Below are 14,864 nucleotides of genomic sequence, written 5' to 3' on the forward strand. Positions count from 1 at the left end.
GAAACCCAATTGAGATTGGAGTTTTTTAATCATATTTGGGGGTTGTAGTTTTGCACATTTTTCTAAGAATTGTGGAGCTAGGCTCTTCTTCACTTGACAGTTCATATCCCAGGAACAGGACACAGAGGAAGGCAATTTTAGTTTATTTAAAGTTGAACTTGTAGCCAAAAACAGAAAATCCAACAACAATGCGGGCTACCCGTCTTAAATGTTGTAGTAATTCATCATCCGTAAGATAAATATCACATACATAGGACAAGGCTTCAGGGTCAATCTTGTGTAAAATTGCAGTAACATGAGCTGCGAACAGTCCTGGGCTGTTCCTATACCCCTGGGGTAAACAACAGAATATTTTCTGGGAGGCTAGCGCCCTGAAACTTGTTACATCTCTACACTCAGGCACTATATTCTGGCAGAAGAAACCATTGGAAATGTCCAGTGTTGTTTTGTATTTTTTACGCACTATATTGTTCATTAGTGCTATGCTATGTGAGTTTTGTATAGCAAATGTGAGTCTATGACTGTTTAAGTGTCTGTAGTCTAAGACTATTCTGTATGAATGGTCTGTTTTAGTTACTGAGAATAATGGATTATTCATTGGGGAGACACAGGGTTCAATTACGACCTGGTATTCTAGTTGTGTGAGTATTTCCCTCACAGGTGTTTTAGCATCATGTTTTATTGAATACTGAGGTTGTGGTTGTGGTTGATTTTTAAAAGGAATTACATGGTAGGGAGATTCTTTATCCCATCCTAAGTGATTTCGATATAACCCAGGTGCCTGTGCCAAAGCCCAATCAATGGAGTAGGATTCAGCGAGTTCCTCTGGAACAAGGGGCGAGAAAGAAGGTTTAATAACATCCTCTCCGTATAGGCAGGTATGGACAAATTCAGGTGGCCAATCTTGTTCGGCCAACAAAACATCATATATGTTTACTACAAGATCCCAAAGATTGCGTCTATTATACGCTCAATTTCTCCTTCTAGCTGTAGCATTACTTTATACACCCTATCAGGCGTGGAGACATGCATGTCCGCAGTTTCTACTTGTATAAAGTCATCAGTTGCTTTCACCTCCAGATGCTCTAAAAGACTCCTGTGACTTCCGCCGCGCTGGCTAGCAGTGCTAGTGCCCACTTCCTGTTCTTCAAAAGGACCCTCTTCCTGAGTGGCATGTCGGACTGTGACTGCTGCCACTTTTTTCTTTTTGAATTGGGGTTTTTGTCAGGCAGGTTTCTCTTCCTTTTTAACAGAAACCTCCGATGAGCGTTGTGATTCCTGTCTCGGTTTCACATACTCTGATCTTCGCTCTGATCGCATACCTCTCTCATTTCGTTCTGAAAGGAACGACATTGGCGTGTATCAGTATATTGATATCTATCAGGCGTTTTTATATTATCTCTATTTCTAAGATTATATCTATTCTGTGGGGTCTCCATATTTGGAGATTCTCCCCTCTCTTTTTTAGGAGTTTTTTTTATTTTTTATCCCAGTGTTTATATTACCCTCAGGAGCTTGCTTGGAAAAATCTTTGTTAGATTTGCCCTGAAATTGTGGTTTAGTTGGTCTAGCCCCTAAACTATCTCGACCAATGCTAGAATAGGTCTCTGCGATAATCTGAGGCAGCTCGCATTCCTGATCCTGTTGAGGTACGTCACAGAGCTGCATGCTCACTGCTAGTGCGACTGCTTCCCCTTTAAAATTACTTAAAATAATTGAGAATACAGTGGCCAAATTGCCCATTAGTTGCATCCCCAAGTCCAGGGCCGGGGCAGCCCCGTATTCATCTTGAATTTGTTTCAACGCTTCCGACAAATTGGCAAGTGTCAGTGTACCGTGTGCGGTTGTATAGAGCGTGGCAAATACCGTGCCCCAAGTACTACAGTTTTTGACCGTAGGGACCATCCCAAATGGCAAGCACACTGTTAGAATTCTATGTTTATCCTAAGGTCCCGAATGGGGAAATACTGCTTCCAGCTCATTTATTTTTTGTGTTAACCAAAACTGAGTTTCCTCTCGTTTGGCGGGTACTTTACCTATGATCGAATGTACAGCTGCAGGGTTTATAACTGCTGTGACTGCATGTGGTTGTGCTGGAGCAGCACGTGCTAGGTTTGTATTTAATGTTTGCATCACAAACTGTACTAATCATCTATATGTTGCTGTTAATTCAGTATATAAGCAACAAACCTCAGCTACTGCTAAATTTGCTACTGCAGGATCTCGTGTATAGGTGGCCAATAAAGGCCAGGTAGGACCATCATTACTTAGAGGACCTAACCTTACTGGTAATATTGTGTGGGGTAGGGCGCCATCAAGCCAATTATTATGTTCTTGATAAGATAATGGGATTTCTAAGTATGCATACGCACTGTATTGTACAGGTATGTTTACAAGTGTATAATGATGAAAAATTAGAGCCTGACCAAACGTTGGTGGCGCCATGTTGCGTAGGCTGTCATTATTCTAATGAGACTACTGGATTTCGAGTGGCAGAATCGCCTGCGGTGTGGGGACTAAGTCTAACCCACTGCAGTTGACACCTGTTGCTCCAACCCGGGTTTTGCTCCGGCTAACTAGCAGTGCCTCATCTCTACCCAAGGGTAGGGATGACTGGGCAGCCGAGCGCATGACATACTTGGTTTCTCAGGGAAGCCGTGGTTACTCAGGTCTCATCCGTTTCTCTCAGTTACCTTAGTCTCATATACAAATGACAAACAGAAGCAGTATAGGTTTTAATAATGATTTTAATAAAAGGACTGCATCTTAGATAGCAAATCGTGAGCTACAATAACCAGGACGACACAACATGACAGTATTAAAATTGTGACGAGAAGAGTGAAGCATAGAAATAACGCTACCATACTGTCACTATGGTCAATAGACTAACTCCTACCTAGACCATGGTAGAGCACAGCATGTTAAGCTCTAATTCTGCCTTTCATGTTCCCCTGGGAAGACATCATCCGCCATACGTGAGCAAAGTCCTGCGGTCTGCGTTAGCATTTGTAGCAAAGGTCTCGGCAATCAGCATACAGTCATGGTTCTCTGGCTGGAATCTCCCTTTATTATGTAAGGAACAAGGGAGTGTTTTTATAACAACACAGCTAATGTTCTGAGAAAATGTCCCTACGTAAGGATGTGTGTTTTCTACGAATGTTGGAGACTAAACTTCTACCACGTTCACCGGCAATGTACTGTGCTGTAGCCTCGGAAGAAGCACAGAGTGAGGAAGAATGTCTTGTTTGAGAACAGAGTGCTGGCTTAGTTAAAAACAGTTCGATAAACAGAAAATAAAACAAGACCGTGAAAGTAGCTATTGTAACAATAATAAAATAAAGCCAAATAAAATATATCTAGGTTAAGGTGCACAGCGGCATGGCCTAGCGTGTTAAAATAACGTGCATGGAGCTATTGCTAAAATGGCTACACAACAGTGTGTGACACATCTGAAAGTCACCTCTATTATCAAATGGGGAATGACCAGCCCCATTAGAAGGGAAGAGTGGGGCTCAACTGCACTGCTCAGGGCGACGCTAGTGCATGGATATTAAGAGACTGTGTATACTATTTAGCGTGCTGTTTACATATTTTGGGTGCGTATATTAAATACTGCTTTTATCACAAAAGTGAGTATTTGAGTGGACAACCAACCTACTGGGGTTACTGTTCATACTTTGAGACTTGTGTGTGTGTGTGTGTGTTTGCCTTTCACCTACATTCCTCTCCAAGATGACTTGGACTGCTCGACAATTCCACAGCTGAGAGTCAAGTGCTGAAGGGGTAGTACTTGCTCAGCTATTCAGGATCCATAGTAGGTTGGCCTCTGGGTCAGCAGGAGTAAAATGTTTTAACCCCTTCAATTGTGCCCAGTAGTTGAACCCTCGGAAAGGGTTCTGACACAACTCAAGACTGGTTTTAATCTAGTAGAGCCTCTTTAGTCAGGTGCAGCTTAGTTCCAGTGTCACATAGAGCACGGAACCTACTACATAGCCTGCCCTTGATCACTTGGAGCATTACATCAAGCAGACAAAAGGTGATGGGAGAAATGCTTGCAGTTTGTCTAACCACTAGCAATGACATGGAGTAGCATTTCAACTCAGTTTTTTTGTCCACTAAGGTAAATCATATTAGACCTAGCCTTATGCAAATCAGCTTTGATCCTGCTCTAATAGGAACAGTCCAGCGTGAACTGCCAAGCTACGTCAAGTCCTCTCTGAACCAAAACACAAGCAACCAAGACTGGTTTCGTCCTAGTTAGGGCTCTTCAGTCGGGTGCAGCTTGGCTCCAGTGGTGCAGTGAATTGCCCAAGCGTATGCACAGACATGGGTCCTGTGTTCACTGTGCAACTGGAACCATGCTGCACGCAACTGAAGAGGCCCAGATTGGCCGAAATCAGTCCTGGGTGCTTATTTTCTGGTTCCTAAAGGACCTGTCTTCGAAGGTTATGCTGCTTTGCATATGACAGGTGTGAGGATTGTGGTATATTATGGTATGGTTGTGTGAACTTAACATGTATTACATTTGCAAAACTGCCTTGGGTGGACTCAGGCTTATTTGAAAAACCTTTACTCAACCCTGGGTAACTGTGGCTTTGAGAAGCACGCCTTGAACAAAGGAACTAGTTTAAAGCATTTGCAAGCACCAAACAACAAAATAAGAAAGTCACATAACACAAAAAAATCCAACACCAGTTAAAAAAAATAATTTATATTTGTAATAATTTTTAGATACCAAGATGAGCAAAATCCACCGGAGATATATATTTTTAAATAAAAAGGTAAGTCTCAGCTTTTTAGTCCAATGCGCAGACAAGCATTGGTAACCTTTAAGTTTAGAAACTTTTGAAAAGGATGAAAGAGTTGTGTTCGGCTATTCAGACCCCAGAGGTGTGAGCAAATCTGACAGAGGGGCCTCTAAGGAGTATTTGGACAGTTACCTGGTCACCAAAACAGTCTCAAGTCCAGTTCCACACTTTACATCAAGACTTTCATAAACTTTAGTTTAGTGGCACTGATGCTGGAGATGATGGATGCTGAGGATGCTAAAAGATGCTCTGGTTGCTGTGTGATCCTAGGGTCTGCCCTTGTGGTTATTCCTCAGTCCTCAGATAAGGAGGGGACAACTTTGGCCACAGGGGTTGTGTCGCATGAAGTCTTGTTTGAGCCAGTAGTAAGACAGCTGCGACTGGGACACCTGTCTTTGTACACAGCAGGTCCAGTGGTATCATTTGGTGAAGGCTGGTGTCTATCGTTGGTGACCAATGTGGACTCAGATGACGTTCCTGGGTCCAGCAGACTCTGGTGCAACTTTTGACCATTGATCTCCATGGGTTGCCCAGTAGTAGTCAGCAGTGATTCGAAGAATGTGGAAACTGACTTGCTGAAGTGGGCTAATTCAGCTTTGAAGGCCCTAGTGCTTGTTCCGGGGGTTATCTGACTGACCCTAGGAGTGACTTTGGTCTGGGGCCCGGAAGCGACTTTACCAGGAGCCCTGGGCACAGTCTTCTTTTTGCTAGGGTCAAAGTGCTGCAGTCCAGCAGACGGTGCAGCCTCTCATGTCAGGTCGAGGGGTCAACAAGGCAGTCATTCTTCTGTCCTTGCTCAACATTCCAACAGGATCTGGGGTTCAGGGTGCCATATATATGCCCACAAAGTGCCTTGGAAGGATGATGCGGTCACTAGCCAATGGACTACTAGAATCACTCCATTGTGGTGATGACGTTGCAGCTATGTGTGGCATCTAGATTCCCAGAGTGCACAGTTGTGCCCGCTCTAAAGATTGCTGAACCCTTCCTTGAATGGTAGGAGCTTGGTAGCCCATTTTAGAGGTGTGGCTACCTGTGAGCTAATCACCCACAGGAAAAACGGTTTGGGCACTGGTCTCCCCTCTCTTTTCCCTCACCCAGCCTGTCTATTTGAACAAAGGGCACCCTCAGGAGTGTGATCACCATTTGCTTTCCAAAGGCAGCATCACCTTGGAAGCTTACTCTTTTCACCAACACTCTAGGTGGCTTCCTGCAAAATGGAGGTAACACCTCCCTCGGTAGCAGGCTACTATTATTCCTGAGCCTAGGAGTCATTCACAGTACTCCGTAGTACTGCAGAAGGCTGTCTAGTGGCCAGCAACTGTCTGGTGCCACTGGAAAAACTGAGCAACCGAAGGACAATTTTCTAACAGTTGCCTTCCCTCAAAAGTGCCATTACATTTGACTTGTATATCAAGTCAGGTTTAATGCCACAATTAATTTGATACCTTGAAGTACCCATTTTAATATTCCCATTCAGAAGTTAACCAGGCTGAGTGATCAGCCGGTAGCTCTGTGTTATCCAATGGGACTACTCACTGTTCCACAGCAAAAAACAACAATTTGAAAGTTTTGCTGTTAACACATTAAAAGTATATGTCCTAGTTAATAATTTACAACTTTCTGCCTTAGGGCTCAGTAAGCTTTCCTTAGGGGAGACTTACACGTATTATTAAGGTAAGTGTTGGCTTTGCCATTGGTTTAAATGCCATTCTTACTAGCAGTTTTCAAAACTGCTCTTCCAGGCTGCAGTGGCAGGTTGAGAGACATTTTGGATCTTGTGACACACAGACTGGCACAATCGGTGCTGCCGCCCGGGGGAGACCATTGTCTTTTCTTCATTCCAGCAGTCACATTTTACGCTCTCAAATGAGTGCTTCCTGTGGAACGTGTCTGGTGCACCATATTTTTCCACAGTGTTTGGTAAGCCCTGGATTTTAAATTCAAACTGTCACACCATCCGTGTACAAGCAGGATGATTTGATTTTTTCACTCTCTGACCCGGCACAGGCCGGTGGACTTTTTTTGGTGGTTCCAAACCTTATGACTGCTTCTTGATGTCACCCTGGTGCTCCAGTCTTTCACTAACATAGTCATGTCGCACCCACATACATGAGGCCTATTTACTGCAGCTAGGTTTTTAAGGTTATACGTATTTATACAGATTGCATGACATCAAATAGCGTTTGCAATGTGTGTCTCACTTATTCACTCCTTCACTGATACCACATAGATTGATATTGATGTATACACGGGACATGTAGACGCTTTAGAGTGTGTAGTTTAATTAATCTTCTTAAGCATTGGCACACACCCCTGCCAGATCCTGAAAAGGCCAAGTACCACAGGCCAAAATGCATCAGCTGTAAATCTCAGGATCTCACTTTACAAGGTCTCAAAAAAAAAAACGACAATTCAATTAAGGACCACTGCTCTAATTATTCAGAGACATTCCATGTTTAACTTTTTGAGCTGGTCTCTTTTCGTGTTGGGTGGTCTACCCAATGACTATACCGAAAACCCGAATAATGGGCATGACCATCACCTTCCTAAAGTATTGCATTTAGCACGGATTGTGCAATATTTCTGATTAATATTATGCTGTTGTAAAATTGTCTTTAATTGCACAAAATTCTTTATGTAATGTTTTTTACTTTTTGTTTAAACTTAAGAGAAAGCAAAAAAAAAAACTTTTTTCTACGAATGTGCATTGCCTCACTCTGCCTAACATGTGTCCTGGTCAATATAAAAGTTGTGGTATGTGAAAGTATTCAAGTAATATAATATAATTACCCCTACCAATAACAAATAATTAGTTAATTTGGTACAATTCCATTCTCTATGTATTCTGCTAAATTTGTCTGTTTCCCTGTATACTGTTGTGTAGCATAGGCTCTAGAGAGTAGTATGGGCTCAACCCTTTTCTCCTCATTTCAAACCCTCTGAAGGCAGCTAGAGGGTTGCACATTCCTCCTCCCCAAACCATTTTTTACCCCATGAACACTATCTCCATGGGCCAAATACCATTTTAAAGTGGAGGGCCCAGCATTGCTCTCACCTAGCAAGAGCAGCTGGTTATGCATGCTTCTGCCAAGCAGGAGCAATATTTGTTTGGGCAAGAACACAGAAGTCCCCTCCCACCCTGTTTGAACGTTTTGACAGGTCATGCCAAGTGAGAGCAGACATGCCTTCCTTGCCCACACTCCTGGAGGCAGGGAAGGAATGTTTGCTCCCACCCGGCAGGAGATTTAAAAATGCACCTGCCAGGGTGGAGGGAACATATGTTTTCCTGATGCTACTGTGTCCCTGGGGGCTGCGTCCTTGAGGCTGCCATCAGCTTGGCTGCATGCCCCATCCACTTCTTTAAGGTACCCAGCCCCAGTGGATGGGATCACCAGGGCCCGAAATGGACTCAGAGTGTGTGGGGGGAGGGTGGGGGCTGCTCACAGCTGTCTCCTGTTAATTCATTAACAATGTTCGCTAGCCATATTTTTCTTTTTTTTGGTGTGATCCCTTGAGAGTCCAGCGGGATCAGAGCAAAAATTGCCATTTAAAAAAAAACGTTTTGGAACCCCGCCACAAGGGTTACGGGTGCAAGGTATCCCAACCCTGCCCCCTTTAGTTTTTTTTTTAATTGCAGAACAGGGGACTAAGGGGGTCATTCTGACCTTGGCGTCCATGACCGCCATGGCGGAGTGTGGCGGAAGCACAGCCAACAGGCTGGCGGTGCTTCCTGGGCGATTCTGACCACGGCGGTAAAGCCGCGGTCGGAAAAGGGGAGCTGGCGGTTTCCCGCCGGTTTCCCGCTGGCCCAGGGAACCCGCCATGGCGGTGCTGCTTGCAGCACCGCCGTAGGTATTCCGATCCCCTTCCCGCCAGCCTGTTTCTGGCGGTGTCCACCGCCAGAACCAGGATGGCGGGAACGGGTGCCGTGGGGCCCCTGGGGGCCCCACAAAGATTTTCACTGTCTGCTGTGCAGACAGTGAAAATCGCGACGGGTGCCACTGCACCCGTCGCACCCCTTCAACTCCGCCGGCTCCATTCCGAGCCGGCTTCATTGTTGAAGGGGCTGTCCCGCTGGGCCGGCCGGCGGTCTTCTGGCGGTCGCCCGCCGGCCCAGCGGGAAAGCCGGAATGGCCGCCGGGGTCTTTCGGCGGGAACCGCTTGGCGGGCGGCGACCGCCGCGGTCAGAATGACCGCCACAGTCTGTGAGTCTTTAAAATGGCTGCCAGCTAAAAAAAAAATCATGTTCCTGGCAGCCAGTTAAAGTGCTGGGGGGAGCAAATTGGTCCAAGAGAAAAAGAAGATCCCTGTGTCTGATCCAAGGGAGGTAGATTAATAGTTATAGTGGGGAGAAGGGGCACATGTAGCACCCCTCCCCACCCCCAGAAGCCAAATTCAACCCTAGGGACTGACACATCTCAGGGCTCATCCATACACAGGTAGGTGGCGCTGCATGGCCCCTGCCCTGGGCCGAAAACAGCCCAGGGGACCCCAGGTCCCAGCTGTGCCATCAATAGGGGGGTAGGTGGGGGCATACGGCCCCTTCCTCCCAGAGCCATTATGGGCCTTAGGGACCCCATCCCCCAGAGCTGGGGGCCTGCCATGTTCTTGGGTGCCAACCCCCAATACATTTCAGTTCCCTGCCCACTCTAGTGGGGGCAGGAAAGCCTCTGTTTGCTCTAGCTTAGCAGAAGCAGTTTAAAGCTCCTGCTAAGTAAGAGCAAACAGTAAGTCCACTCCCAGTTGGCGGGAGCATTTTTAGCTGCTCCCTGTGGGCGGGAGCAGTGCCAACTCCCACTGGAGGTGGGGAACTGGTTGGGGCCACAGGGCATTGGGTCTTTTCCCATGGCCTCCAGCAAAAATGCAGTGGATGCTGTGGGTGGGCTCCAGGGCACTCACCATTTAGTCGACAGGCCCTGAGGAATGGAGTCCCTGGGGACAATATTGACCCAGGAGGGGGGCTGGGTGTCCCCTCCTGTTTTACATACTGGCCAGGCCCCAAGGGATGGGGTCCCCAGAGCCAATATTGTCCCAGGGAAGGTAGCTGCAGGCCCCTCTCCCACTTGAGTCACACAAACAAAACCATAGAAATGTAGTTGTTGTAGTTGGAGTTATCTTAAGTAACTATAACTCGTGCCCTAAGGTAACTATAACTCATGCCCCCACCATGCACTGCCAATGCCCCACATATTACATCGCTCATAACATTTCCTATGAAATCATTGATAATATCAGTGTAACATTTGCTGTAAAATTATTGATGAGAAAGCTGTGCATGGCGGAGCATGAGGTGTAGTTACTTCAGTGGGCTGGAGTGGAACTAAGTGTCACCTTACATCGTTAAGCCTAGGCTGATTGGAGATTCCTATTGATACAAGCCAGAGAAGTTGTCTAGTTCTAATGTTTTAAGTTTTTGTGCACACCAACTGAAGGCCGTATTGAACTAAATCACAGGTCGATGTTGTAAACTTTATAGACTACTTTAAAAAGCACCTCTGAGTCAGGGTGAAGGATTTTCACTGTTGATGTGTTGCAACAGGTGTATCTTGTTTACTGCCATTGACATGTAATCTGTCCTGTCGTCATGCATTATTGTACTCGATAGTCAAGATTTGTCATTAATAGCACACATCCAGTCATCTGTGTGACCAGTACAGTAATCTGCTAGGCCTAACTTTGATAGACCCTCTTCCAGCCTTCCTCTTCTTCCTAGAAATGAGTTATTGGCTATTGTTCTCCTATTAATTTCTTACTCCTCCATCCAGGGATGCTTACTACATTTTAGCTCTAACTTTGTAAGCCTTTTGAGAGATCTACATTAGAGCATTCAGAGTAACTCAGTACCCAAACCTTGGTAATCATCTAACTAGTCTGATAGGGTTTTGTTTGACAGTTAGCTTTCTTAGTCCATCTATCCTATTCACCCCTTGCCCCAGGCCGGTACCTACCAAAGAGGCAATGCGGTGTATGGCCTCTTTGACTGTTCTTAACTGCTGAGTACCTTCTTGTACTATTTAAAGTGTGCACAACTCTCTAAATGTGCAACTCTCCCCATCAGTTCTAGATTCTGATTAATATTGGATTGATATCCCGCTCTAATTATCTTGATCTGAATTGCTTAACCCGGGCAAATCACCCTTCCACGTTTGATTCTGTATTTCTATTTCATTAATCATTTTCCTGATAATAGGAGACTTTCAGTGCTTAATGTTTTAATTGTCTGCTTTCTTTTTCAACTTGGGCCACAGCATCAGAGGCTTAAATGCTATTAAACATCACCTCTCTTACAGTAGTTTGTACTGTGAACCAAACATATCAATTGCAATGAAGGCTTCCTGCAACCTTATGAAGGCATTCTGTATCACCAGAAATGGGCTTGCACCTCTTTCTTTGTAATCGAGCAGATACAAATCTACAAGATGAATACTTCTCCGTTAGCAGTAATGCTTCCAATAAGGGGAACATTAAATTATATCTACTTTTGCTGAGATACTTCAGTTTCACTTCTGATGTAACCTGTGCTTTCATAAAGTTCTGTGATGATACTGTACAGGTTGCTTCCACAACTGCAGAGCAGTTTAGAGCAAAATTATTGCAACACAGCTTGGAATTCAAGAACATACCCTGTACTAGGTACAATGCAAAAGTGAATTATGGAATTCTATTTTTCAGCTACTGAATGAAGTCAAATTGACTTGCTCATATCTTGCATACTTATGCTAAATGTTGGAGCTATATTTACGTCTGTTCCACAAAATACACACCCACATTTTGTGGCCCTGAAATGGCAGTCTTTGTTCTGGCATATGCCAGTACATTGCCTGGTTTTATTTTCAGCCCTGGACAGAACACTGTAGTCCAGCATAGATGTAACACATAGTTCTCTGAGCCAAGGTAAGACAAAACACAGCACTTCTCCTTCGTGTGAACCTCAACTCTGTCCAGTGGAGATGTTTTCATTCTCTTCCCTTGTACCTCTTTGTTCCTCCATCTCTTCCTAATCAGATCCACTGTCACAACACTCTACTTCCCATATACATACCCTCTTTCATCTTAGCTGCTTTTCCTTCTTGCAAACCAGCCAGATTCCACGCTGAAAACCACCCCACTGGTGTAAGTTTGATGTTGCTAAAACTTCTCTGGTTAGAAGGCACTTGGCCAGCAGCAGGTCAACCAAAAAAAAGAGTTCATTCCAACGCATGTCCATCCTGAAGCCACCAATTGGAAGTATCACTTCTGTGGCAGTTGCTGCCCCTTTCCTATGGGGGGGTCTTAAAAATCGGAATCTCTTCCTTGCTTTGAACTGTAAAGTTCTTAGACAACTGAATATAGGTTCCACCAAGAGAAAAGCTAGTTTATACGGACTTGCACACTATCAGATAGAACTACAAGTTGCTTGAACCGCCATACTAATCCCATGCAGTCTGCAGTTGGCTGTGAAATAGAACCATCCTTCCTGAAAAGAAATAGCTATCACCCCAGAAATGACCATCCCTGGAGGTGACCAAATTAAACATCAAGTAACACAATCTCGAGGCTGTGTACCTGTGGGGAGCTGGTTTCAGTGTGGAGAACAGTGAGTTGGAGAATACGCTGGGGCTTAGGACCGGTGTTCCAGCAGCCTGGGCAATACACACTGGTGGTGCAGGAACAGTGGAGCCTTGAACATTCAATATGCCAATAACCATATCTTCTCTACCTAAAAACGCTGACCAGCTCCCTCTGTTAGAGGCTGCTTGCATTATACATTGTACGAACAACCTTTCAAGATGAGAAAGAGACTGTTCATAGATGTAGGGGCAGAAGGCTGACATCTTTGAACTCGTGAACCCAAAAAGATTACTTACAAAGCTCATTCCAACATAGGATTACAGCGTAGAAAGCAACCTAGATATTAAACAACAAAAAGTTGTCTGTATTTTTATTTGTTTAACCTGTTTAGCTATTCAATTACAATGGTGGATGTTAAAGTGGTTACATACTTTATTTCAGCAACATTTTGACAAGCTAAATTTAAATGCATCTAATTTTCATAATAGTTCAAAAGGGACCCCACTGGGGAAGGGGGTGATAACAATGCCTTTCTTTATTTCCTGCTTACATCATTCTTACTACTTCTTCAAATCCAAGTGAATGTATTTTGGCTTTCTAGTTCAGGTAACAACATGTTGATGAAAGTTGAAGTCTCAATGAAGCCATCGATGAAGGAGAAAAAGCTACGAGCAGGAGAAGTCTGGAGTTTGCTCCTAGGAAACTGACATCGATTGTATGCTACATTTCGTCTGACCCAGTGAGGAGTTCTACTTTCAAATTTATACTCTTTTCTAGAAGTCAGATTCCCTCAATGGTGCAAGGCTGCAGGCTATGGCCAGAAAGGCTTTGGTGTCATCAGATGCCGGTCCATGTTGGGCCAGGTGAAGTACGTAAAGGGAGCTGCAGCAAAGTCAGGCCCACCAGTAAGCATCCTCAGCGGATAGACTTGGCTGGTTGGTCTTAGTCTTCTGTCAGTTCTCCAGGAAAAAATCCTTTTATGGTTAGGCAGGAGGAGTACACTCTGACACCAATGGGGGGTTCCAGGGCCTCAGCAACAGTAGTTGGGAGATCAGGACTCACTCCAACAGAGGCCATTAGCAGGACCCAGGGCAAGTCCACTAAGTAGGTACTGGTAGGCTGGGCTCTTCCAGTCTTCCAGGAAAGTGGGCTTCTTGCAGCTTTTGTATTCATGTAGCTTGATTTGATTTGAATTTTATAGAGCGCACAATTGCCCGAAGGCATCCTGGCTCTAGTGCATCCTTAATCTGAGGACTCAAGACCATAAGTACTGCAATGGTTTATAGGGAAAGCCAAAAGACCCTTGGAGTCCACTTCTTTGTCCTGGAAACTAGTAGGAGCCGGTCCAGCCCTTAGGGTTCTGCTCAAAGGTCTCAACAGCAGCTGTAGTCTTTCTTCTGTCTTTCATAGTTCCAGTAGTGGTCTGAAGAGGGTGCCTTATTTATGGCTGGCCACTGGCATGCGGGTGGGGGTGACTACTGGCCCCTTCCCAACCAGTAGGGAAAAAGTTCCCAGCGGTAACCCTACCAACTTTTGCAGCAGCCATGTGCTCCACCTCAAACAATTCCACAGTGCCTCTCTCCACCTAAAATAAAGATGGTAGAATGTTTCTTTCCCTGTGCAGAGCTCCTGTCCCTACCCTAGAGGTGTGGCCAGGGAAATGAGCAAACTCTCCCCTGTGGTCACTCAAAACAGGTTCTGGGGATAGCTTCTCTCCCACTGGGATTACAGCCTGACTGGCTAGAAGGACAATTGAGGGGGCAGGCCCAGTAGTGAGCCACATCTCCTTGTAATAGGCCAGGACGCTTTGAGGATGATTAGGTTCCTGAGCACTGCGGGATGGTAATTCTGTAACAGGAAAAGGAAACCTCTCCAGTTCACACTTTTTCATGGAGCTATTCAGCTCCTGGGTAACAGTCAGAAGCTCATGCAAATATGCTTCTAGATGCTTTAGGCTGGTAAAAGGTGACTTTTGTAATAGTATCTTTTGTACAATACTTGCTACAAATACAACTTTAACAATTAATTGGATTTGTATTAAATATTTTCAGAAGTCTAAAAATTAAAATGTGTAACTGGTTCCTAGGCTTATTAAATTTATTGGTGCATAACAATGTTTTTGAGTCGAACAGAGCGTCCTGCTACAGTGAAAATAACTTTTAGGGCATTGTCACTGTAAGGACATGTTTACCTTTGAAAATGCACATGTCCTACTTTCCAATACCACACACCCTGCCTTATGAGCATTTAACACCTACTTATAGCTGACTTATTATAATTTAAAAGAAAGGTTTACACCTGTCAAAAAAGTTTATTTTGACAGGTTGAATTTGCAGTTTAAACCTGCACAGCCAGGTTGCTGTTGGAGGGCCTGTAGTCATGTTTTGCATTGTAAGTCAGTCAAATATTCTTTATTCCATTACTTAAAATCATTAAAGAGATATATACATCACATGTTAAAATATAAAAAAACAATTGGCAATATAGAATTGATAACCAGGC

This window comes from Pleurodeles waltl, chromosome 2_2 (assembly GCF_031143425.1).
Source record: "Pleurodeles waltl isolate 20211129_DDA chromosome 2_2, aPleWal1.hap1.20221129, whole genome shotgun sequence".
NCBI lineage: Eukaryota > Metazoa > Chordata > Amphibia > Caudata > Salamandridae > Pleurodeles > Pleurodeles waltl.